Source organism: Dendrobates tinctorius, unplaced genomic scaffold, assembly GCF_039654945.1.
Source record: "Dendrobates tinctorius isolate UK_male_01 unplaced genomic scaffold, ASM3965494v1 ptg000350l, whole genome shotgun sequence".
Taxonomy (NCBI): Eukaryota; Metazoa; Chordata; class Amphibia; order Anura; family Dendrobatidae; genus Dendrobates; species Dendrobates tinctorius.
In genome coordinates, this window is record NW_027362016.1 from 3,434,549 (window position 1) to 3,459,145 (window position 24,597).

The following is a 24,597-nucleotide window of genomic DNA, read 5'->3' on the forward strand; positions in this document are numbered from 1 at the left end:
CAGAGTGAAAACACCTATAGGCTGACAATAGTAATTGCAGGTGTTGATTAACTCATTGTGCAAAATAATTTCTAAAATGTGGTCACTTTGGGAGGTTTTCTGCTGTTTTGGTACTCTGCAAATTTCATCTGCAAGGTATTCCTGCAAAATCTGCATTGCAAAACCCAAATAGGGCTCTTCCTTTCAAAACCCTGCTGTGTGGCCAAACAGTAGTTTCTGAAGAAATGTGGTGCATCACCGCATTTGTGAGAAATCTAACATTTCTAATATCCAAACAAAATAAATGGAGGTTTAAAAATTAATGCAGACGAAAAGTACGCATATAAAAAATGTTATTTATTGACTTTTTTGGGGTGGTGTGACAAGTTTTTAATCACAAGGAATGGTAACATTTCTGCTGACTAGCATGGAAGGAGTTAAGTTCCAATTGCATATCGAAGTCAAGATGGCTGAGTGGTCTAATGCGCTGCGTTTAGGTTGCAGTTTCCCCTGGAGGCGTGGGTTCAAATCCCACTTCTGACAGCAACATTTAATTTCAAGAAACTTTATCTTCATGTAATGTGGTTTTGAAAAATTTCCTGAGAGTCTTTGGAGTGAATCTGAATTTGTCCTCTCAAAAAAGAACTCTAGGAACATCAAACAGATTTTTTGTGCATATGTCTGTTGTTCTTTTGGCACTAGAAAAATCCTTTGGACAGTCAATGAGGAGGGACTATTTCACCTCTTTGTGTTCTCTGTCCCTATTAGGGTAGGGAATCAACCTTCTACAGTGCTGTCATGAAATATATCTAGAAACGGATTTGCTGGTAAGTCTACTTTCATAGTTTTCACCTCATACATCAATAGACCATAACGATATTTAATAAACAAAAACTTAACAAGTAGGTAATCATAGTTTAAAAAATGTGAAATGCCCATGTCATTCTGACATGTTTCAGCACATTTTGGGACAAATGGTCTCACTTTTAACAATCAATAAAATATTTTCTCTAAAATTTTGTCTCTTTTTTGCTCCAATTGTTTGCATCTCATAAAAAATAAAACTTGATGTAACATTATGCATGCAAATTGTGTTTTATGTGCGACCATGACCTATTCTAGAAGCACAGGGTCAGAATTATACTGGTGCATGGAGACAAACTGAAAATGTAAAAATTCAATGGCAAAATTGCTGTCTTTTTCTACTCATTCACAAATAGTTAATGAATGTTATTAAATATGTACAGCAAAATGGAAGGCGTTTCAAATAGAAATCATGCTTCAAAAAACAGTCAAATGAAAAATTATAATATATCCCTCCAGGTGTGACACTTGACATTTGCAGAGTGTCAAACCCCCCAGAAAATGTATAGATATGGCCGAAATAGCTCAGTTGGGAGAGCGTTAGACTGAAGATCTAAAGGTCCCGGGTTTCAGCAAAATGCTTTTTCTTCACCGTTTACATTTTAAGGAGATATTAAACAAAGCACATGGACTGATCATGATCAAAAGGCCTAAAAATCTTAACTATCTACAGAAAACAAAATGTTAAAAATTTGAGAAACGGTAACTTTTTCCTTTTGAACACATGAATGTTTTTTAGTAATTTTTCCTCTATTTTGTTTTATTTCAGATTGACTTAGCTGTAAGAGGATTAAAAGGTAACCTGATAGCTGAAACAGACAGCACTTATCAGACACTAGCTGAATGATTATAGTCAGCTTGTTTGACTTTGAAACACTGAGGCATTACTGAGACAAATGTCCTTAAAAAATATGCTGTGGACAAAGTCAAAAAGGCAAAAAACACAAGCTCCACACAGGTCCGTCATCTTTAATTTGAAATATAGGAGGTTTCTACTTTAATGGTGAGACAAAGCATCTACATATTTGACATTGCTCCAGTGAGTAGAGCCCACTTAAAAATGTATGGGTTGCTTGTCTCTGCAAGCAAAAGCTGGGCACTAAACTGGCATACTTGCAATGCTGGATGGTTCAGAGTGAAAACACCTATAGGCTGACAATAGTAATTGCAGGTGTTGATTAACTCATTGTGCAAAATAATTTCTAAAATGTGGTCACTTTGGGAGGTTTTCTGCTGTTTTGGTACTCTGCAAATTTCATCTGCAAGGTATTCCTGCAAAATCTGCATTGCAAAACCCAAATAGGGCTCTTCCTTTCAAAGCCCTGCTGTGTGGCCAAACAGTAGTTTCTGAAGAAATGTGGTGCATCACCGCTTTTGTGAGAAATCTAACATTTCTAATATCCAAACAAAATAAATGGAGGTTTAAAAATTAATGCAGACGAAAAGTACGCATATAAAAAATGTTATTTATTGACTTTTTTGGGGTGGTGTGACAAGTTTTTAATCACAAGGAATGGTAACATTTCTGCTGACTAGCATGGAAGGAGTTAAGTTCCAATTGCATATCGAAGTCAAGATGGCAGAGTGGTCTAAGGCGCTGCGTTTAGGTTGCAGTTTCCCCTGGAGGCGTGGGTTCAAATCCCACTTCTGACATCAACATTTAATTTCAAGAAACTTTATCTTCATGTAATGTGGTTTTGAAAAATTTCCTGAGAGTCTTTGGAGTGAATCTGAATTTGTCCTCTCAAAAAAGAACTCTAGGAACATCAAACAGATTTTTTGTGCATATGTCTGTTGTTCTTTTGGCACTAGAAAAATCCTTTGGACAGTCAATGAGGAGGGACTATTTCACCTCTTTGTGTTCTCTGTCCCTATTAGGGTAGGGAATCAACCTTCTACAGTGCTGTCATGAAATATATCTAGAAACGGATTTGCTGGTAAGTCTACTTTCATAGTTTTCACCTCACACATCAATAGACCATAACGATATTTAATAAACAAAAACTTAACAAGTAGGTAATCATAGTTTAAAAAATGTGAAATGCCCATGTCATTCTGACATGTTTCAGCACATTTTGGGACAAATGGTCTCACTTTTAACAATCAATAAAATATTTTCTCTAAATTTTTGTCTCTTTTTTGCTCCAATTGTTTGCATCTCATAAAAAATAAAACTTGATGTAACATTATGCATGCAAATTGTGTTTTATGTGCGACCATGACCTATTCTAGAAGCACAGGGTCAGAATTATACTGGTGCATGGAGACAAACTGAAAATGTAAAAATTCAATGGCAAAATTGCTGTCTTTTTCTACTCATTCACAAATAGTTAATGAATGTTATTAAATATGTACAGCAAAATGGAAGGCGTTTCAAATAGAAATCATGCTTCAAAAAACAGTCAAATGAAAAATTATAATATATCCCTCCAGGTGTGACACTTGACATTTGCAGAGTGTCAAACCCCCCAGAAAATATATAGATATGGCCGAAATAGCTCAGTTGGGAGAGTGTTAGACTGAAGATCTAAAGGTCCCTAGTCCAATCCCGGGTTTCGGCAAAATGCTTTTTCTTCACCGCTTACATTTTAAGGAGATATTAAACAAAGCACATGGACTGATCATGATCAAAAGGCCTAAAAATCTTAACTATCTACAGAAAACAAAATGTTAAAAATTTGAGAAACGGTAACTTTTTCCTTTTGAACACATGAATGTTTTTTAGTAATTTTTCCTCTATTTTGTTTTATTTCAGATTGACTTAGCTGTAAGAGGATTAAAAGGTAACCTGATAGCTGAAACAGACAGCACTTATCAGACACTAGCTGAATGATTATAGTCAGCTTGTTTGACTTTGAAACACTGAGGCATTACTGAGACAAATGTCCTTAAAAAATATGCTGTGGACAAAGTCAAAAAGGCAAAAAACACAAGCTCCACACAGGTCCGTCATCTTTAATTTGAAATATAGGAGGTTTCTACTTTAATGGTGAGACAAAGCATCTACATATTTGACATTGCTCCAGTGAGTAGAGCCCACTTAAAAATGTATGGGTTGCTTGTCTCTGCAAGCAAAAGCTGGGCACTAAACTGGCATACTTGCAATGCTGGATGGTTCAGAGTGAAAACACCTATAGGCTGACAATAGTAATTGCAGGTGTTGATTAACTCATTGTGCAAAATAATTTCTAAAATGTGGTCACTTTGGGAGGTTTTCTGCTGTTTTGGTACTCTGCAAATTTCATCTGCAAGGTATTCCTGCAAAATCTGCATTGCAAAACCCAAATAGGGCTCTTCCTTTCAAAGCCCTGCTGTGTGGCCAAACAGTAGTTTCTGAAGAAATGTGGTGCATCACCGCATTTGTGAGAAATCTAACATTTCTAATATCCAAACAAAATAAATGGAGGTTTAAAAATTAATGCAGACGAAAAGTACGCATATAAAAAATGTTATTTATTGACTTTTTTGGGGTGGTGTGACAAGTTTTTAATCACAAGGAATGGTAACATTTCTGCTGACTAGCATGGAAGGAGTTAAGTTCCAATTGGATATCGAAGTCAAGATGGCCGAGTGGTCTAAGGCGCTGCGTTTAGGTTGCAGTTTCCCCTGGAGGCGTGGGTTCAAATCCCACTTCTGACATCAACATTTAATTTCAAGAAACTTTATCTTCATGTAATGTGGTTTTGAAAAATTTCCTGAGAGTCTTTGGAGTGAATCTGAATTTGTCCTCTCAAAAAAGAACTCTAGGAACATCAAACAGATTTTTTGTGCATATGTCTGTTGTTCTTTTGGCACTAGAAAAATCCTTTGGACAGTCAATGAGGAGGGACTATTTCACCTCTTTGTGTTCTCTGTCCCTATTAGGGTAGGGAATCAACCTTCTACAGTGCTGTCATGAAATATATCTAGAAACGGATTTGCTGGTAAGTCTACTTTCATAGTTTTCACCTCACACATCAATAGACCATAACGATATTTAATAAACAAAAACTTAACAAGTAGGTAATCATAGTTTAAAAAATGTGAAATGCCCATGTCATTCTGACATGTTTCAGCACATTTTGGGACAAATGGTCTCACTTTTAACAATCAATAAAATATTTTCTCTAAATTTTTGTCTCTTTTTTGCTCCAATTGTTTGCATCTCATAAAAAATAAAACTTGATGTAACATTATGCATGCAAATTGTGTTTTATGTGCGACCATGACCTATTCTAGAAGCACAGGGTCAGAATTATACTGGTGCATGGAGACAAACTGAAAATGTAAAAATTCAATGGCAAAATTGCTGTCTTTTTCTACTCATTCACAAATAGTTAATGAATGTTATTAAATATGTACAGCAAAATGGAAGGCGTTTCAAATAGAAATCATGCTTCAAAAAACAGTCAAATGAAAAATTATAATATATCCCTCCAGGTGTGACACTTGACATTTGCAGAGTGTCAAACCCCCCAGAAAATGTATAGATATGGCCGAAATAGCTCAGTTGGGAGAGCGTTAGACTGAAGATCTAAAGGTCCCTAGTCCAATCCCGGGTTTCGGCAAAATGCTTTTTCTTCACCGTTTACATTTTAAGGAGATATTAAACAAAGCACATGGACTGATCATGATCAAAAGGCCTAAAAATCTTAACTATCTACAGAAAACAAAATGTTAAAAATTTGAGAAACGGTAACTTTTTCCTTTTGAACACATGAATGTTTTTTAGTAATTTTTCCTCTATTTTGTTTTATTTCAGATTGACTTAGCTGTAAGAGGATTAAAAGGTAACCTGATAGCTGAAACAGACAGCACTTATCAGACACTAGCTGAATGATTATAGTCAGCTTGTTTGACTTTGAAACACTGAGGCATTACTGAGACAAATGTCCTTAAAAAATATGCTGTGGACAAAGTCAAAAAGGCAAAAAACACAAGCTCCACACAGGTCCGTCATCTTTAATTTGAAATATAGGAGGTTTCTACTTTAATGGTGAGACAAAGCATCTACATATTTGACATTGCTCCAGTGAGTAGAGCCCACTTAAAAATGTATGGGTTGCTTGTCTCTGCAAGCAAAAGCTGGGCACTAAACTGGCATACTTGCAATGCTGGATGGTTCAGAGTGAAAACACCTATAGGCTGACAATAGTAATTGCAGGTGTTGATTAACTCATTGTGCAAAATAATTTCTAAAATGTGGTCACTTTGGGAGGTTTTCTGCTGTTTTGGTACTCTGCAAATTTCATCTGCATGGTATTCCTGCAAAATCTGCATTGCAAAACCCAAATAGGGCTCTTCCTTTCAAAGCCCTGCTGTGTGGCCAAACAGTAGTTTCTGAAGAAATGTGGTGCATCACCGCATTTGTGAGAAATCTAACATTTCTATATCCAAACAAAATAAATGGAGGTTTAAAAATTAATGCAGACGAAAAGTACGCATATAAAAAATGTTATTTATTGACTTTTTTGGGGTGGTGTGACAAGTTTTTAATCACAAGGAATGGTAACATTTCTGCTGACTAGCATGGAAGGAGTTAAGTTCCAATTGCATATCGAAGTCAAGATGGCCGAGTGGTCTAAGGCGCTGCGTTTAGGTTGCAGTTTCCCCTGGAGGCGTGGGTTCAAATCCCACTTCTGACATCAACATTTAATTTCAAGAAACTTTATCATCATGTAATGTGGTTTTGAAAAATTTCCTGAGAGTCTTTGGAGTGAATCTGAATTTGTCCTCTCAAAAAAGAACTCTAGGAACATCAAACAGATTTTTTGTGCATATGTCTGTTGTTCTTTTGGCACTAGAAAAATCCTTTGGACAGTCAATGAGGAGGGACTATTTCACCTCTTTGTGTTCTCTGTCCCTATTAGGGTAGGGAATCAACCTTCTACAGTGCTGTCATGAAATATATCTAGAAACGGATTTGCTGGTAAGTCTACTTTCATAGTTTTCACCTCATACATCAATAGACCATAACGATATTTAATAAACAAAAACTTAACAAGTAGGTAATCATAGTTTAAAAAATGTGAAATGCCCATGTCATTCTGACATGTTTCAGCACATTTTGGGACAAATGGTCTCACTTTTAACAATCAATAAAATATTTTCTCTAAATTTTTGTCTCTTTTTTGCTCCAATTGTTTGCATCTCATAAAAAATAAAACTTGATGTAACATTATGCATGCAAATTGTGTTTTATGTGCGACCATGACCTATTCTAGAAGCACAGGGTCAGAATTATACTGGTGCATGGAGACAAACTGAAAATGTAAAAATTCAATGGCAAAATTGCTGTCTTTTTCTACTCATTCACAAATAGTTAATGAATGTTATTAAATATGTACAGCAAAATGGAAGGCGTTTCAAATAGAAATCATGCTTCAAAAAACAGTCAAATGAAAAATTATAATATATCCCTCCAGGTGTGACACTTGACATTTGCAGAGTGTCAAACCCCCCAGAAAATGTATAGATATGGCCGAAATAGCTCAGTTGGGAGAGCGTTTGACTGAAGATCTAAAGGTCCCTGGTCCAATCCCGGGTTTCGGCAAAATGCTTTTTCTTCACCGTTTACATTTTAAGGAGATATTAAACAAAGCACATGGACTGATCATGATCAAAAGGCCTAAAAATCTTAACTATCTACAGAAAACAAAATGTTAAAAATTTGAGAAACGGTAACTTTTTCCTTTTGAACACATGAATGTTTTTTAGTAATTTTTCCTCTATTTTGTTTTATTTCAGATTGACTTAGCTGTAAGAGGATTAAAAGGTAACCTGATAGCAGAAACAGACAGCACTTATCAGACACTAGCTGAATGATTAGTCAGCTTGTTTGACTTTGAAACACTGAGGCATTACTGAGACAAATGTCCTTAAAAAATATACTGTGGACAAAGTCAAAAAGGCAAAAAACACAAGCTCCACACAGGTCCGTCATCTTTAATTTGAAATATAGGAGGTTTCTACTTTAATGGTGAGACAAAGCATCTACATATTTGACATTGCTCCAGTGAGTAGAGCCCACTTAAAAATGTATGGGTTGCTTGTCTCTGCAAGCAAAAGCTGGGCACTAAACTGGCATACTTGCAATGCTGGATGGTTCAGAGTGAAAACACCTATAGGCTGACAATAGTAATTGCAGGTGTTGATTAACTCATTGTGCAAAATAATTTCTAAAATGTGGTCACTTTGGGAGGTTTTCTGCTGTTTTGGTACTCTGCAAATTTCATCTGCAAGGTATTCCTGCAAAATCTGCATTGCAAAACCCAAATAGGGCTCTTCCTTTCAAAGCCCTGCTGTGTGGCCAAACAGTAGTTTCTGAAGAAATGTGGTGCATCACCGCATTTGTGAGAAATCTAACATTTCTAATATCCAAACAAAATAAATGGAGGTTTAAAAATTAATGCAGACGAAAAGTACGCATATAAAAAATGTTATTTATTGACTTTTTTGGGGTGGTGTGACAAGTTTTTAATCACAAGGAATGGTAACATTTCTGCTGACTAGCATGGAAGGAGTTAAGTTCCAATTACATATCGAAGTCAAGATGGCAGAGTGGTCTAAGGCGCTGCGTTTAGGTTGCAGTTTCCCCTGGAGGCGTGGGTTCAAATCCCACTTCTGACATCAACATTTAATTTCAAGAAATTTTATCTTCATGTAATGTGGTTTTGAAAAATTTCCTGAGAGTCTTTGGAGTGAATCTGAATTTGTCCTCTCAAAAAAGAACTCTAGGAACATCAAACAGATTTTTGTCCATATGTCTGTTGTTCTTTTGGCACTAGAAAAATCCTTTGGACAGTCAATGAGGAGGGACTATTTCACCTCTTTGTGTTCTCTGTCCCTATTAGGGTAGGGAATCAACCTTCTACAGTGCTGTCATGAAATATATCTAGAAACGGATTTGCTGGTAAGTCTACTTTCATAGTTTTCACCTCATACATCAATAGACCATAACGATATTTAATAAACAAAAACTTAACAAGTAGGTAATCATAGTTTAAAAAATGTGAAATGCCCATGTCATTCTGACATGTTTCAGCACATTTTGGGACAAATGGTCTCACTTTTAACAATCAATAAAATATTTTCTCTAAATTTTTGTCTCTTTTTTGCTCCAATTGTTTGCATCTCATAAAAAATAAAACTTGATGTAACATTATGCATGCAAATTGTGTTTTATGTGCGACCATGACCTATTCTAGAAGCACAGGGTCAGAATTATACTGGTGCATGGAGACAAACTGAAAATGTAAAAATTCAATGGCAAAATTGCTGTCTTTTTCTACTCATTCACAAATAGTTAATGAATGTTATTAAATATGTACAGCAAAATGGAAGGCGTTTCAAATAGAAATCATGCTTCAAAAAACAGTCAAATGAAAAATTATAATATATCCCTCCAGGTGTGACACTTGACATTTGCAGAGTGTCAAACCCCCCAGAAAATGTATAGATATGGCCGAAATAGCAAAGTTGGGAGAGCGTTAGACTGAAGATCTAAAGGTCGCGGGTTTCGGCAAAATGCTTTTTCTTCACCGTTTACATTTTAAGGAGATATTAAACAAAGCACATGGACTGATCATGATCAAAAGGCCTAAAAATCTTAACTATCTACAGAAAACAAAATGTTAAAAATTTGAGAAACGGTAACTTTTTCCTTTTGAACACATGAATGTTTTTTAGTAATTTTTCCTCTATTTTGTTTTATTTCAGATTGACTTAGCTGTAAGAGGATTAAAAGGTAACCTGATAGCTGAAACAGACAGCACTTATCAGACACTAGCTGAATGATTATAGTCAGCTTGTTTGACTTTGAAACACTGAGGCATTACTGAGACAAATGTCCTTAAAAAATATGCTGTGGACAAAGTCAAAAAGGCAAAAAACACAAGCTCCACACAGGTCCGTCATCTTTAATTTGAAATATAGGAGGTTTCTACTTTAATGGTGAGACAAAGCATCTACATATTTGACATTGCTCCAGTGAGTAGAGCCCACTTAAAAATGTATGGGTTGCTTGTCTCTGCAAGCAAAAGCTGGGCACTAAACTGGCATACTTGCAATGCTGGATGGTTCAGAGTGAAAACACCTATAGGCTGACAATAGTAATTGCAGGTGTTGATTAACTCATTGTGCAAAATAATTTCTAAAATGTGGTCACTTTGGGAGGTTTTCTGCTGTTTTGGTACTCTGCAAATTTCATCTGCAAGGTATTCCTGCAAAATCTGCATTGCAAAACCCAAATAGGGCTCTTCCTTTCAAAGCCCTGCTGTGTGGCCAAACAGTAGTTTCTGAAGAAATGTGGTGCATCACCGCATTTGTGAGAAATCTAACATTTCTAATATCCAAACAAAATAAATGGAGGTTTAAAAATTAATGCAGACGAAAAGTACGCATATAAAAAATGTTATTTATTGACTTTTTTGGGGTGGTGTGACAAGTTTTTAATCACAAGGAATGGTAACATTTCTGCTGACTAGCATGGAAGGAGTTAAGTTCCAATTGCATATCGAAGTCAAGATGGCCGAGTGGTCTAAGGCGCTGCGTTTAGGTTGCAGTTTCCCCTGGAGGCGTGGGTTCAAATCCCACTTCTGACATCAACATTTAATTTCAAGAAACTTTATCATCATGTAATGTGGTTTTGAAAAATTTCCTTAGAGTCTTTGGAGTGAATCTGAATTTGTCCTCTCAAAAAAGAACTCTAGGAACATCAAACAGATTTTTTGTGCATATGTCTGTTGTTCTTTTGGCACTAGAAAAATCCTTTGGACAGTCAATGAGGAGGGACTATTTCACCTCTTTGTGTTCTCTGTCCCTATTAGGGTAGGGAATCAACCTTCTACAGTGCTGTCATGAAATATATCTAGAAACGGATTTGCTGGTAAGTCTACTTTCATAGTTTTCACCTCATACATCAATAGACCATAACGATATTTAATAAACAAAAACTTAACAAGTAGGTAATCATAGTTTAAAAAATGTGAAATGCCCATGTCATTCTGACATGTTTCAGCACATTTTGGGACAAATGGTCTCACTTTTAACAATCAATAAAATATTTTCTCTAAATTTTTGTCTCTTTTTTGCTCCAATTGTTTGCATCTCATAAAAAATAAAACTTGATGTAACATTATGCATGCAAATTGTGTTTTATGTGCGACCATGACCTATTCTAGAAGCACAGGGTCAGAATTATACTGGTGCATGGAGACAAACTGAAAATGTAAAAATTCAATGGCAAAATTGCTGTCTTTTTCTACTCATTCACAAATAGTTAATGAATGTTATTAAATATGTACAGCAAAATGGAAGGCGTTTCAAATAGAAATCATGCTTCAAAAAACAGTCAAATGAAAAATTATAATATATCCCTCCAGGTGTGACACTTGACATTTGCAGAGTGTCAAACCCCCCAGAAAATGTATAGATATGGCCGAAATAGCTCAGTTGGGAGAGCCTTAGACTGAAGATCTAAAGGTCCCTGGTCCAATCCCGGGTTTCGGCAAAATGCTTTTTCTTCACCGTTTACATTTTAAGGAGATATTAAACAAAGCACATGGACTGATCATGATCAAAAGGCCTAAAAATCTTAACTATCTACAGAAAACAAAATGTTAAAAATTTGAGAAACGGTAACTTTTTCCTTTTGAACACATGAATGTTTTTTAGTAATTTTTCCTCTATTTTGTTTTATTTCAGATTGACTTAGCTGTAAGAGGATTAAAAGGTAACCTGATAGCTGAAACAGACAGCACTTATCAGACACTAGCTGAATGATTATAGTCAGCTTGTTTGACTTTGAAACACTGAGGCATTACTGAGACAAATGTCCTTAAAAAATATGCTGTGGACAAAGTCAAAAAGGCAAAAAACACAAGCTCCACACAGGTCCGTCATCTTTAATTTGAAATATAGGAGGTTTCTACTTTAATGGTGAGACAAAGCATCTACATATTTGACATTGCTCCAGTGAGTAGAGCCCACTTAAAAATGTATGGGTTGCTTGTCTCTGCAAGCAAAAGCTGGGCACTAAACTGGCATACTTGCAATGCTGGATGGTTCAGAGTGAAAACACCTATAGGCTGACAATAGTAATTGCAGGTGTTGATTAACTCATTGTGCAAAATAATTTCTAAAATGTGGTCACTTTGGGAGGTTTTCTGCTGTTTTGGTACTCTGCAAATTTCATCTGCAAGGTATTCCTGCAAAATCTGCATTGCAAAACCCAAATAGGGCTCTTCCTTTCAAAGCCCTGCTGTGTGGCCAAACAGTAGTTTCTGAAGAAATGTGGTGCATCACCGCATTTGTGAGAAATCTAACATTTCTAATATCCAAACAAAATAAATGGAGGTTTAAAAATTAATGCAGACGAAAAGTACGCATATAAAAAATGTTATTTATTGACTTTTTTGGGGTGGTGTGACAAGTTTTTAATCACAAGGAATGGTAACATTTCTGCTGACTAGCATGGAAGGAGTTAAGTTCCAATTGCATATCGAAGCTGTCTAAGGCGAGCGGTCTAATACCGAGCGTTCTAAGGCGCTGCGTTCAGGTCGCAGTCTCCCCTGGAGGCGTGGGTTCAAATCCCACTTCTGACATCAATATTTAATTTCAAGAAACTTTATCTTCATTTATTGATTAGATGAGGTCAAACAAAACTTAGTAATGTGGTTTAGAAAAATTTCCTGAGAGTCTTTGGAGTGAATCTGAATTTGTCCTCTCAAAAAAGAACTCTAGGAACATCAAACAGATTTTTTGTGCATATGTCTGTTGTTCTTTTGGCACTAGAAAAATCCTTTGGACAGTCAATGAGGAGGGACTATTTCACCTCTTTGTGTTCTCTGTCCCTATTAGGGTAGGGAATCAACCTTCTACAGTGCTGTCATGAAATATATCTAGAAACGGATTTGCTGGTAAGTCTACTTTCATAGTTTTCACCTCACACATCAATAGACCATAACGATATTTAATAAACAAAAACTTAACAAGTAGGTAATCATAGTTTAAAAAATGTGAAATGCCCATGTCATTCTGACATGTTTCAGCACATTTTGGGACAAATGGTCTCACTTTTAACAATCAATAAAATATTTTCTCTAAATTTTTGTCTCTTTTTTGCTCCAATTGTTTGCATCTCATAAAAAATAAAACTTGATGTAACATTATGCATGCAAATTGTGTTTTATGTGCGACCATGACCTATTCTAGAAGCACAGGGTCAGAATTATACTGGTGCATGGAGACAAACTGAAAATGTAAAAATTCAATGGCAAAATTGCTGTCTTTTTCTACTCATTCACAAATAGTTAATGAATGTTATTAAATATGTACAGCAAAATGGAAGGCGTTTCAAATAGAAATCATGCTTCAAAAAACAGTCAAATGAAAAATTATAATATATCCCTCCAGGTGTGACACTTGACATTTGCAGAGTGTCAAACCCCCCAGAAAATGTATAGATATGGCCGAAATAGCTCAGTTGGGAGAGCGTTAGACTGAAGATCTAAAGGTCCCTAGTCCAATCCCGGGTTTCGGCAAAATGCTTTTTCTTCACCGTTTACATTTTAAGGAGATATTAAACAAAGCACATGGACTGATCATGATCAAAAGGCCTAAAAATCTTAACTATCTACAGAAAACAAAATGTTAAAAATTTGAGAAACGGTAACTTTTTCCTTTTGAACACATGAATGTTTTTTAGTAATTTTTCCTCTATTTTGTTTTATTTCAGATTGACTTAGCTGTAAGAGGATTAAAAGGTAACCTGATAGCTGAAACAGACAGCACTTATCAGACACTAGCTGAATGATTATAGTCAGCTTGTTTGACTTTGAAACACTGAGGCATTACTGAGACAAATGTCCTTAAAAAATATGCTGTGGACAAAGTCAAAAAGGCAAAAAACACAAGCTCCACACAGGTCCGTCATCTTTAATTTGAAATATAGGAGGTTTCTACTTTAATGGTGAGACAAAGCATCTACATATTTGACATTGCTCCAGTGAGTAGAGCCCACTTAAAAATGTATGGGTTGCTTGTCTCTGCAAGCAAAAGCTGGGCACTAAACTGGCATACTTGCAATGCTGGATGGTTCAGAGTGAAAACACCTATAGGCTGACAATAGTAATTGCAGGTGTTGATTAACTCATTGTGCAAAATAATTTCTAAAATGTGGTCACTTTGGGAGGTTTTCTGCTGTTTTGGTACTCTGCAAATTTCATCTGCAAGGTATTCCTGCAAAATCTGCATTGCAAAACCCAAATAGGGCTCTTCCTTTCAAAGCCCTGCTGTGTGGCCAAACAGTAGTTTCTGAAGAAATGTGGTGCATCACCGCATTTGTGAGAAATCTAACATTTCTAATATCCAAACAAAATAAATGGAGGTTTAAAAATTAATGCAGACGAAAAGTACGCATATAAAAAATGTTATTTATTGACTTTTTTGGGGTGGTGTGACAAGTTTTTAATCACAAGGAATGGTAACATTTCTGCTGACTAGCATGGAAGGAGTTAAGTTCCAATTGCATATCGAAGTCAAGATGGCCGAGTGGTCTAAGGCGCTGCGTTTAGGTTGCAGTTTCCCCTGGAGGCGTGGGTTCAAATCCCACTTCTGACATCAACATTTAATTTCAAGAAACTTTATCATCATGTAATGTGGTTTTGAAAAATTTCCTTAGAGTCTTTGGAGTGAATCTGAATTTGTCCTCTCAAAAAAGAACTCTAGGAACATCAAACAGATTTTTTGTGCATATGTCTGTTGTTCTTTTGGCACTAGAAAAATCCTTTGGACAGTCAATGAGGAGGGACTATTTCACCTCTTTGTGTTCTCTGTCCCTATTAGGGTAGGGAATCAACCTTCTACAGTGCTGTCATGAAATATATCTAGAAACGGATTTGCTGGTAAGTCTACTTTCATAGTTTTCACCTCATACATCAATAGACCATAACGATATTTAATAAACAAAAACTTAACAAGTAGGTAATCATAGTTTAAAAAATGTGAAATGCCCATGTCATTCTGACATGTTTCAGCACATTTTGGGACAAATGGTCTCACTTTTAACAATCAATAAAATATTTTCTCTAAATTTTTGTCTCTTTTTTGCTCCAATTGTTTGCATCTCATAAAAAATAAAACTTGATGTAACATTATGCATGCAAATTGTGTTTTATGTGCGACCATGACCTATTCTAGAAGCACAGGGTCAGAATTATACTGGTGCATGGAGACAAACTGAAAATGTAAAAATTCAATGGCAAAATTGCTGTCTTTTTCTACTCATTCACAAATAGTTAATGAATGTTATTAAATATGTACAGCAAAATGGAAGGCGTTTCAAATAGAAATCATGCTTCAAAAAACAGTCAAATGAAAAATTATAATATATCCCTCCAGGTGTGACACTTGACATTTGCAGAGTGTCAAACCCCCCAGAAAATGTATAGATATGGCCGAAATAGCTCAGTTGGGAGAGCGTTAGACTGAAGATCTAAAGGTCCCTGGTCCAATCCCGGGTTTCGGCAAAATGCTTTTTCTTCACCGTTTACATTTTAAGGAGATATTAAACAAAGCACATGGACTGATCATGATCAAAAGGCCTAAAAATCTTAACTATCTACAGAAAACAAAATGTTAAAAATTTGAGAAACGGTAACTTTTTCCTTTTGAACACATGAATGTTTTTTAGTAATTTTTCCTCTATTTTGTTTTATTTCAGATTGACTTAGCTGTAAGAGGATTAAAAGGTAACCTGATAGCAGAAACAGACAGCACTTATCAGACACTAGCTGAATGATTAGTCAGCTTGTTTGACTTTGAAACACTGAGGCATTACTGAGACAAATGTCCTTAAAAAATATACTGTGGACAAAGTCAAAAAGGCAAAAAACACAAGCTCCACACAGGTCCGTCATCTTTAATTTGAAATATAGGAGGTTTCTACTTTAATGGTGAGACAAAGCATCTACATATTTGACATTGCTCCAGTGAGTAGAGCCCACTTAAAAATGTATGGGTTGCTTGTCTCTGCAAGCAAAAGCTGGGCACTAAACTGGCATACTTGCAATGCTGGATGGTTCAGAGTGAAAACACCTATAGGCTGACAATAGTAATTGCAGGTGTTGATTAACTCATTGTGCAAAATAATTTCTAAAATGTGGTCACTTTGGGAGGTTTTCTGCTGTTTTGGTACTCTGCAAATTTCATCTGCAAGGTATTCCTGCAAAATCTGCATTGCAAAACCCAAATAGGGCTCTTCCTTTCAAAGCCCTGCTGTGTGGCCAAACAGTAGTTTCTGAAGAAATGTGGTGCATCACCGCATTTGTGAGAAATCTAACATTTCTAATATCCAAACAAAATAAATGGAGGTTTAAAAATTAATGCAGACGAAAAGTACGCATATAAAAAATGTTATTTATTGACTTTTTTGGGGTGGTGTGACAAGTTTTTAATCACAAGGAATGGTAACATTTCTGCTGACTAGCATGGAAGGAGTTAAGTTCCAATTACATATCGAAGTCAAGATGGCAGAGTGGTCTAAGGCGCTGCGTTTAGGTTGCAGTTTCCCCTGGAGGCGTGGGTTCAAATCCCACTTCTGACATCAACATTTAATTTCAAGAAATTTTATCTTCATGTAATGTGGTTTTGAAAAATTTCCTGAGAGTCTTTGGAGTGAATCTGAATTTGTCCTCTCAAAAAAGAACTCTAGGAACATCAAACAGATTTTTGTCCATATGTCTGTTGTTCTTTTGGCACTAGAAAAATCCTTTGGACAGTCAATGAGGAGGGACTATTTCACCTCTTTGTGTTCTCTGTCCCTATTAGGGTAGGGAATCAACCTTCTACAGTGCTGTCATGAAATATATCTAGAAACGGATTTGCTGGTAAGTCTACTTTCATAGTTTTCACCTCATACATCAATAGACCATAACGATATTTAATAAACAAAAACTTAACAAGTAGGTAATCATAGTTTAAAAAATGTGAAATGCCCATGTCATTCTGACATGTTTCAGCACATTTTGGGACAAATGGTCTCACTTTTAACAATCAATAAAATATTTTCTCTAAATTTTTGTCTCTTTTTTGCTCCAATTGTTTGCATCTCATAAAAAATAAAACTTGATGTAACATTATGCATGCAAATTGTGTTTTATGTGCGACCATGACCTATTCTAGAAGCACAGGGTCAGAATTATACTGGTGCATGGAGACAAACTGAAAATGTAAAAATTCAATGGCAAAATTGCTGTCTTTTTCTACTCATTCACAAATAGTTAATGAATGTTATTAAATATGTACAGCAAAATGGAAGGCGTTTCAAATAGAAATCATGCTTCAAAAAACAGTCAAATGAAAAATTATAATATATCCCTCCAGGTGTGACACTTGACATTTGCAGAGTGTCAAACCCCCCAGAAAATGTATAGATATGGCCGAAATAGCAAAGTTGGGAGAGCGTTAGACTGAAGATCTAAAGGTCCCGGGTTTCGGCAAAATGCTTTTTCTTCACCGTTTACATTTTAAGGAGATATTAAACAAAGCACATGGACTGATCATGATCAAAAGGCCTAAAAATCTTAACTATCTACAGAAAACAAAATGTTAAAAATTTGAGAAACGGTAACTTTTTCCTTTTGAACACATGAATGTTTTTTAGTAATTTTTCCTCTATTTTGTTTTATTTCAGATTGACTTAGCTGTAAGAGGATTAAAAGGTAACCTGATAGCTGAAACAGACAGCACTTATCAGACACTAGCTGAATGATTATAGTCAGCTTGTTTGACTTTGAAACACTGAGGCATTACTGAGACAAATGTCCTTAAAAAATATGCTGTGGACAAAGTCAAAAAGGCAAAAAACACAAGCTCCACACAGGTCCGTCATCTTTAATTTGAAATATAGGAGGTTTCTACTTTAATGGTGAGACAAAGCATCTACATATTTGACATTGCTCCAGTGAGTAGAGCCCACTTAAAAATGTATGGGTTGCTTGTCTCTGCAAGCAAAAGCTGGGCACTAAACTGGCATACTTGCAATGCTGGATGGTTCAGAGTGAAAACACCTATAGGCTGACAATAGTAATTGCAGGTGTTGATTAACTCATTGTGCAAAATAATTTCTAAAATGTGGTCACTTTGGGAGGTTTTCTGCTGTTTTGGTACTCTGCAAATTTCATCTGCAAGGTATTCCTGCAAAATCTGCATTGCAAAACCCAAATAGGGCTCTTCCTTTCAAAGCCCTGCTGTGTGGCCAAACAGTAGTTTCTGAAGAAATGTGGTGCATCACCGCATTTGTGAGAAATCTAACATTTCTAATATCCAAACAAAATAAATGGAGGTTTAAAAATTAATGCAGACGAAAAGTACGCATATAAAAAATGTTATTTATTGACTTTTTTGGGGTGGTGTGACAAGTTTTTAATCACAAGGAATGGTAACATTTCTGCTGACTAGCATGGAAGGAGTTAAGTTCCAATTACATATCGAAGTCAAGATGGCAGAGTGGTCTAAGGCGCTGCGTTTAGGTTGCAGTTTCCCCTGGAGGTGTGGGTTCAAATCCCACTTCTGACATCAACATTTAATTTCAAGAAATTTTATCTTCATGTAATGTGGTTTTGAAAAATTTCCTGAGAGTCTTTGGAGTGAATCTGAATTTGTCCTCTCAAAAAAGAACTCTAGGAACATCAAACAGATTTTTGTCCATATGTCTGTTGTTCTTTTGGCACTAGAAAAATCCTTTGGACAGTCAATGAGGAGGGACTATTTCACCTCTTTGTGTTCTCTGTCCCTATTAGGGTAGGGAATCAACCTTCTACAGTGCTGTCATGAAATATATCTAGAAACGGATTTGCTGGTAAGTCTACTTTCATAGTTTTCACCTCATACATCAATAGACCATAACGATATTTAATAAACAAAAACTTAACAAGTAGGTAATCATAGTTTAAAAAATGTGAAATGCCCATGTCATTCTGACATGTTTCAGCACATTTTGGGACAAATGGTCTCACTTTTAACAATCAATAAAATATTTTCTCTAAATTTTTGTCTCTTTTTTGCTCCAATTGTTTGCATCTCATAAAAAATAAAACTTGATGTAACATTATGCATGCAAATTGTGTTTTATGTGCGACCATGACCTATTCTAGAAGCACAGGGTCAGAATTATACTGGTGCATGGAGACAAACTGAAAATGTAAAAATTCAATGGCAAAATTGCTGTCTTTTTCTACTCATTCACAAATAGTTAATGAATGTTATTAAATATGTACAGCAAAATGGAAGGCGTTTCAAATAGAAATCATGCTTCAAAAAACAGTCAAATGAAAAATTATAATATATCCCTCCAGGTGTGACACTTGACATTTGCAGAGTGTCAAACCCCCCAGAAAATGTATAGATATGGCCGAAATAGCAAAGTTGGGAGAGCGTTAGACTGAAGATCTAAAGGTCCCGGGTTTCGGCAAAATGCTTTTTCTTCACCGTTTACATTTTAAGGAGATATTAAACAAAGCACATGGACTGATCATGATCAAAAGGCCTAAAAATCTTAACTATCTACAGAAAACAAAATGTTAAAAATTTGAGAAACGGTAACTTTTTCCTTTTGAACACATGAATGTTTTTTAGTAATTTTTCCTCTATTTTGTTTTATTTCAGATTGACTTAGCTGTAAGAGGATTAAAAGGTAACCTGATAGCTGAAACAGACAGCACTTATCAGACACTAGCTGAATGATTATAGTCAGCTTGTTTGACTTTGAAACACTGAGGCATTACTGAGACAAATGTCCTTAAAAAATATGCTGTGGACAAAGTCAAAAAGGCAAAAAACACAAGCTCCACACAGGTCCGTCATCTTTAATTTGAAATATAGGAGGTTTCTACTTTAATGGTGAGACAAAGCATCTACATATTTGACATTGCTCCAGTGAGTAGAGCCCACTTAAAAATGTATGGGTTGCTTGTCTCTGCAAGCAAAAGCTGGGCACTAAACTGGCATACTTGCAATGCTGGATGGTTCAGAGTGAAAACACCTATAGGCTGACAATAGTAATTGCAGGTGTTGATTAACTCATTGTGCAAAATAATTTCTAAAATGTGGTCACTTTGGGAGGTTTTCTGCTGTTTTGGTACTCTGCAAATTTCATCTGCAAGGTATTCCTGCAAAATCTGCATTGCAAAACCCAAATAGGGCTCTTCCTTTCAAAGCCCTGCTGTGTGGCCAAACAGTAGTTTCTGAAGAAATGTGGTGCATCACCGCATTTGTGAGAAATCTAACATTTCTAATATCCAAACAAAATAAATGGAGGTTTAAAAATTAATGCAGACGAAAAGTACGCATATAAAAAATGTTATTTATTGACTTTTTTGGGGTGGTGTGACAAGTTTTTAATCACAAGGAATGGTAACATTTCTGCTGACTAGCATGGAAGGAGTTAAGTTCCAATTGCATATCGAAGCTGTCTAAGGCGAGCGGTCTAATACCGAGCGTTCTAAGGCGCTGCGTTCAGGTCGCAGTCTCCCCTGGAGGCGTGGGTTCAAATCCCACTTCTGACATCAATATTTAATTTCAAGAAACTTTATCTTCATTTATTGATTAGATGAGGTCAAACAAAACTTAGTAATGTGGTTTAGAAAAATTTCCTGAGAGTCTTTTGAGTGAATCTGAATTTGTCCTCTCAAAAAAGAACTCTAGGAACATCAAACAGATTTTTTGTGCATATGTCTGTTGTTCTTTTGGCACTAGAAAAATCCTTTGGACAGTCAATGAGGAGGGACTATTTCACCTCTTTGTGTTCTCTGTCCCTATTAGGGTAGGGAATCAACCTTCTACAGCGCTGTCATGAAATATATCTAGAAACGGATTTGCTGGTAAGTCTACTTTCATAGTTTTCACCTCATACATCAATAGACCATAACGATACTTAATAAACAAAAACTTAACAAGTAGGTAATCATAGTTTAAAAAATGTGAAATGCCCATGTCATTCTGACATGTTTCAGCACATTTTGGGACAAATGGTCTCACTTTTAACAATCAATAAAATATTTTCTCTAAATTTTTGTCTCTTTTTTGCTCCAATTGTTTGCATCTCATAAAAAATAAAACTTGATGTAACATTATGCATGCAAATTGTGTTTTATGTGCGACCATGACCTATTCTAGAAGCACAGGGTCAGAATTATACTGGTGCATGGAGACAAACTGAAAATGTAAAAATTCAATGGCAAAATTGCTGTCTTTTTCTACTCATTCACAAATAGTTAATGAATGTTATTAAATATGTACAGCAAAATGGAAGGCGTTTCAAATAGAAATCATGCTTCAAAAAACAGTCAAATGAAAAATTATAATATATCCCTCCAGGTGTGACACTTGACATTTGCAGAGTGTCAAACCCCCCAGAAAATGTATAGATATGGCCGAAATAGCTCAGTTGGGAGAGCGTTAGACTGAAGATCTAAAGGTCCCTAGTCCAATCCCGGGTTTCGGCAAAATGCTTTTTCTTCACCGCTTACATTTTAAGGAGATATTAAACAAAGCACATGGACTGATCATGATCAAAAGGCCTAAAAATCTTAACTATCTACAGAAAACAAAATGTTAAAAATTTGAGAAACGGTAACTTTTTCCTTTTGAACACATGAATGTTTTTTAGTAATTTTTCCTCTATTTTGTTTTATTTCAGATTGACTTAGCTGTAAGAGGATTAAAAGGTAACCTGATAGCTGAAACAGACAGCACTTATCAGACACTAGCTGAATGATTATAGTCAGCTTGTTTGACTTTGAAACACTGAGGCATTACTGAGACAAATGTCCTTAAAAAATATGCTGTGGACAAAGTCAAAAAGGCAAAAAACACAAGCTCCACACAGGTCCGTCATCTTTAATTTGAAATATAGGAGGTTTCTACTTTAATGGTGAGACAAAGCATCTACATATTTGACATTGCTCCAGTGAGTAGAGCCCACTTAAAAATGTATGGGTTGCTTGTCTCTGCAAGCAAAAGCTGGGCACTAAACTGGCATACTTGCAATGCTGGATGGTTCAGAGTGAAAACACCTATAGGCTGACAATAGTAATTGCAGGTGTTGATTAACTCATTGTGCAAAATAATTTCTAAAATGTGGTCACTTTGGGAGGTTTTCTGCTGTTTTGGTACTCTGCAAATTTCATCTGCAAGGTATTCCTGCAAAATCTGCATTGCAAAACCCAAATAGGGCTCTTCCTTTCAAAGCCCTGCTGTGTGGCCAAACAGTAGTTTCTGAAGAAATGTGGTGCATCACCGCATTTGTGAGAAATCTAACATTTCTAATATCCAAACAAAATAAATGGAGGTTTAAAAATTAATGCAGACGAAAAGTACGCATATAAAAAATGTTATTTATTGACTTTTTTGGGGTGGTGTGACAAGTTTTTAATCACAAGGAATGGTAACATTTCTGCTGACTAGCATGGAAGGAGTTAAGTTCCAATTGCATATCGAAGTCAAGATGGCCGAGTGGTCTAAGGCGCTGCGTTTAGGTTGCAGTTTCCCCTGGAGGCGTGGGTTCAAATCCCACTTCTGACATCAACATTTAATTTCAAGAAACTTTATCTTCATGTAATGTGGTTTTGAAAAATTTCCTGAGAGTCTTTGGAGTGAATCTGAATTTGTCCTCTCAAAAAAGAACTCTAGGAACATCAAACAGATTTTTTGTGCATATGTCTGTTGTTCTTTTGGCACTAGAAAAATCCTTTGGACAGTCAATGAGGAGGGACTATTTCACCTCTTTGTGTTCTCTGTCCCTATTAGGGTAGGGAATCAACCTTCTACAGTGCTGTCATGAAATATATCTAGAAACGGATTTGCTGGTAAGTCTACTTTCATAGTTTTCACCTCACACATCAATAGACCATAACGATATTTAATAAACAAAAACTTAACAAGTAGGTAATCATAGTTTAAAAAATGTGAAATGCCCATGTCATTCTGACATGTTTCAGCACATTTTGGGACAAATGGTCTCACTTTTAACAATCAATAAAATATTTTCTCTAAATTTTTGTCTCTTTTTTGCTCCAATTGTTTGCATCTCATAAAAAATAAAACTTGATGTAACATTATGCATGCAAATTGTGTTTTATGTGCGACCATGACCTATTCTAGAAGCACAGGGTCAGAATTATACTGGTGCATGGAGACAAACTGAAAATGTAAAAATTCAATGGCAAAATTGCTGTCTTTTTCTACTCATTCACAAATAGTTAATGAATGTTATTAAATATGTACAGCAAAATGGAAGGCGTTTCAAATAGAAATCATGCTTCAAAAAACAGTCAAATGAAAAATTATAATATATCCCTCCAGGTGTGACACTTGACATTTGCAGAGTGTCAAACCCCCCAGAAAATGTATAGATATGGCCGAAATAGCTCAGTTGGGAGAGCGTTAGACTGAAGATCTAAAGGTCCCTAGTCCAATCCCGGGTTTCGGCAAAATGCTTTTTCTTCACCGCTTACATTTTAAGGAGATATTAAACAAAGCACATGGACTGATCATGATCAAAAGGCCTAAAAATCTTAACTATCTACAGAAAACAAAATGTTAAAAATTTGAGAAACGGTAACTTTTTCCTTTTGAACACATGAATGTTTTTTAGTAATTTTTCCTCTATTTTGTTTTATTTCAGATTGACTTAGCTGTAAGAGGATTAAAAGGTAACCTGATAGCTGAAACAGACAGCACTTATCAGACACTAGCTGAATGATTATAGTCAGCTTGTTTGACTTTGAAACACTGAGGCATTACTGAGACAAATGTCCTTAAAAAATATGCTGTGGACAAAGTCAAAAAGGCAAAAAACACAAGCTCCACACAGGTCCGTCATCTTTAATTTGAAATATAGGAGGTTTCTACTTTAATGGTGAGACAAAGCATCTACATATTTGACATTGCTCCAGTGAGTAGAGCCCACTTAAAAATGTATGGGTTGCTTGTCTCTGCAAGCAAAAGCTGGGCACTAAACTGGCATACTTGCAATGCTGGATGGTTCAGAGTGAAAACACCTATAGGCTGACAATAGTAATTGCAGGTGTTGATTAACTCATTGTGCAAAATAATTTCTAAAATGTGGTCACTTTGGGAGGTTTTCTGCTGTTTTGGTACTCTGCAAATTTCATCTGCAAGGTATTCCTGCAAAATCTGCATTGCAAAACCCAAATAGGGCTCTTCCTTTCAAAGCCCTGCTGTGTGGCCAAACAGTAGTTTCTGAAGAAATGTGGTGCATCACCGCATTTGTGAGAAATCTAACATTTCTAATATCCAAACAAAATAAATGGAGGTTTAAAAATTAATGCAGACGAAAAGTACGCATATAAAAAATGTTATTTATTGACTTTTTTGGGGTGGTGTGACAAGTTTTTAATCACAAGGAATGGTAACATTTCTGCTGACTAGCATGGAAGGAGTTAAGTTCCAATTGCATATCGAAGTCAAGATGGCCGAGTGGTCTAAGGCGCTGCGTTTAGGTTGCAGTTTCCCCTGGAGGCGTGGGTTCAAATCCCACTTCTGACATCAACATTTAATTTCAAGAAACTTTATCTTCATGTAATGTGGTTTTGAAAAATTTCCTGAGAGTCTTTGGAGTGAATCTGAATTTGTCCTCTCAAAAAAGAACTCTAGGAACATCAAACAGATTTTTTGTGCATATGTCTGTTGTTCTTTTGGCACTAGAAAAATCCTTTGGACAGTCAATGAGGAGGGACTATTTCACCTCTTTGT

The 24,597-nt window shown here is 35.9% G+C and overlaps 11 non-coding genes across 11 annotated transcripts; all 11 read left to right on the forward strand.

Annotated features, from left to right (window-relative positions):
- The first annotated feature begins 2,413 nt into the window (after positions 1–2,413).
- On the forward strand, positions 2,414–2,496 carry TRNAL-UAG (transfer RNA leucine (anticodon UAG)). The gene has a single exon. It is a non-coding gene; the product is annotated as a tRNA-Leu (tRNA).
- A 1,903-nt stretch (positions 2,497–4,399) lies between these two features.
- Positions 4,400–4,482, forward strand: TRNAL-UAG (transfer RNA leucine (anticodon UAG)). Its single transcript has one exon. It is a non-coding gene; the product is annotated as a tRNA-Leu (tRNA).
- A 1,902-nt stretch (positions 4,483–6,384) lies between these two features.
- TRNAL-UAG (transfer RNA leucine (anticodon UAG)) lies at positions 6,385–6,467 on the forward strand. The gene has a single exon. It is a non-coding gene; the product is annotated as a tRNA-Leu (tRNA).
- A 1,901-nt stretch (positions 6,468–8,368) lies between these two features.
- Positions 8,369–8,451, forward strand: TRNAL-UAG (transfer RNA leucine (anticodon UAG)). The gene has a single exon. It is a non-coding gene; the product is annotated as a tRNA-Leu (tRNA).
- Positions 8,452–10,341: 1,890 nt separating this feature from the next.
- TRNAL-UAG (transfer RNA leucine (anticodon UAG)) lies at positions 10,342–10,424 on the forward strand. The gene has a single exon. It is a non-coding gene; the product is annotated as a tRNA-Leu (tRNA).
- Positions 10,425–14,359: 3,935 nt separating this feature from the next.
- TRNAL-UAG (transfer RNA leucine (anticodon UAG)) lies at positions 14,360–14,442 on the forward strand. The gene has a single exon. It is a non-coding gene; the product is annotated as a tRNA-Leu (tRNA).
- Positions 14,443–15,277: 835 nt separating this feature from the next.
- On the forward strand, positions 15,278–15,350 carry TRNAF-GAA (transfer RNA phenylalanine (anticodon GAA)). Its single transcript has one exon. It is a non-coding gene; the product is annotated as a tRNA-Phe (tRNA).
- A 993-nt stretch (positions 15,351–16,343) lies between these two features.
- TRNAL-UAG (transfer RNA leucine (anticodon UAG)) lies at positions 16,344–16,426 on the forward strand. The gene has a single exon. It is a non-coding gene; the product is annotated as a tRNA-Leu (tRNA).
- A 1,890-nt stretch (positions 16,427–18,316) lies between these two features.
- TRNAL-UAG (transfer RNA leucine (anticodon UAG)) lies at positions 18,317–18,399 on the forward strand. Its single transcript has one exon. It is a non-coding gene; the product is annotated as a tRNA-Leu (tRNA).
- A 3,922-nt stretch (positions 18,400–22,321) lies between these two features.
- TRNAL-UAG (transfer RNA leucine (anticodon UAG)) lies at positions 22,322–22,404 on the forward strand. The gene has a single exon. It is a non-coding gene; the product is annotated as a tRNA-Leu (tRNA).
- A 1,903-nt stretch (positions 22,405–24,307) lies between these two features.
- TRNAL-UAG (transfer RNA leucine (anticodon UAG)) lies at positions 24,308–24,390 on the forward strand. Its single transcript has one exon. It is a non-coding gene; the product is annotated as a tRNA-Leu (tRNA).
- Positions 24,391–24,597: the final 207 nt, after the last annotated feature.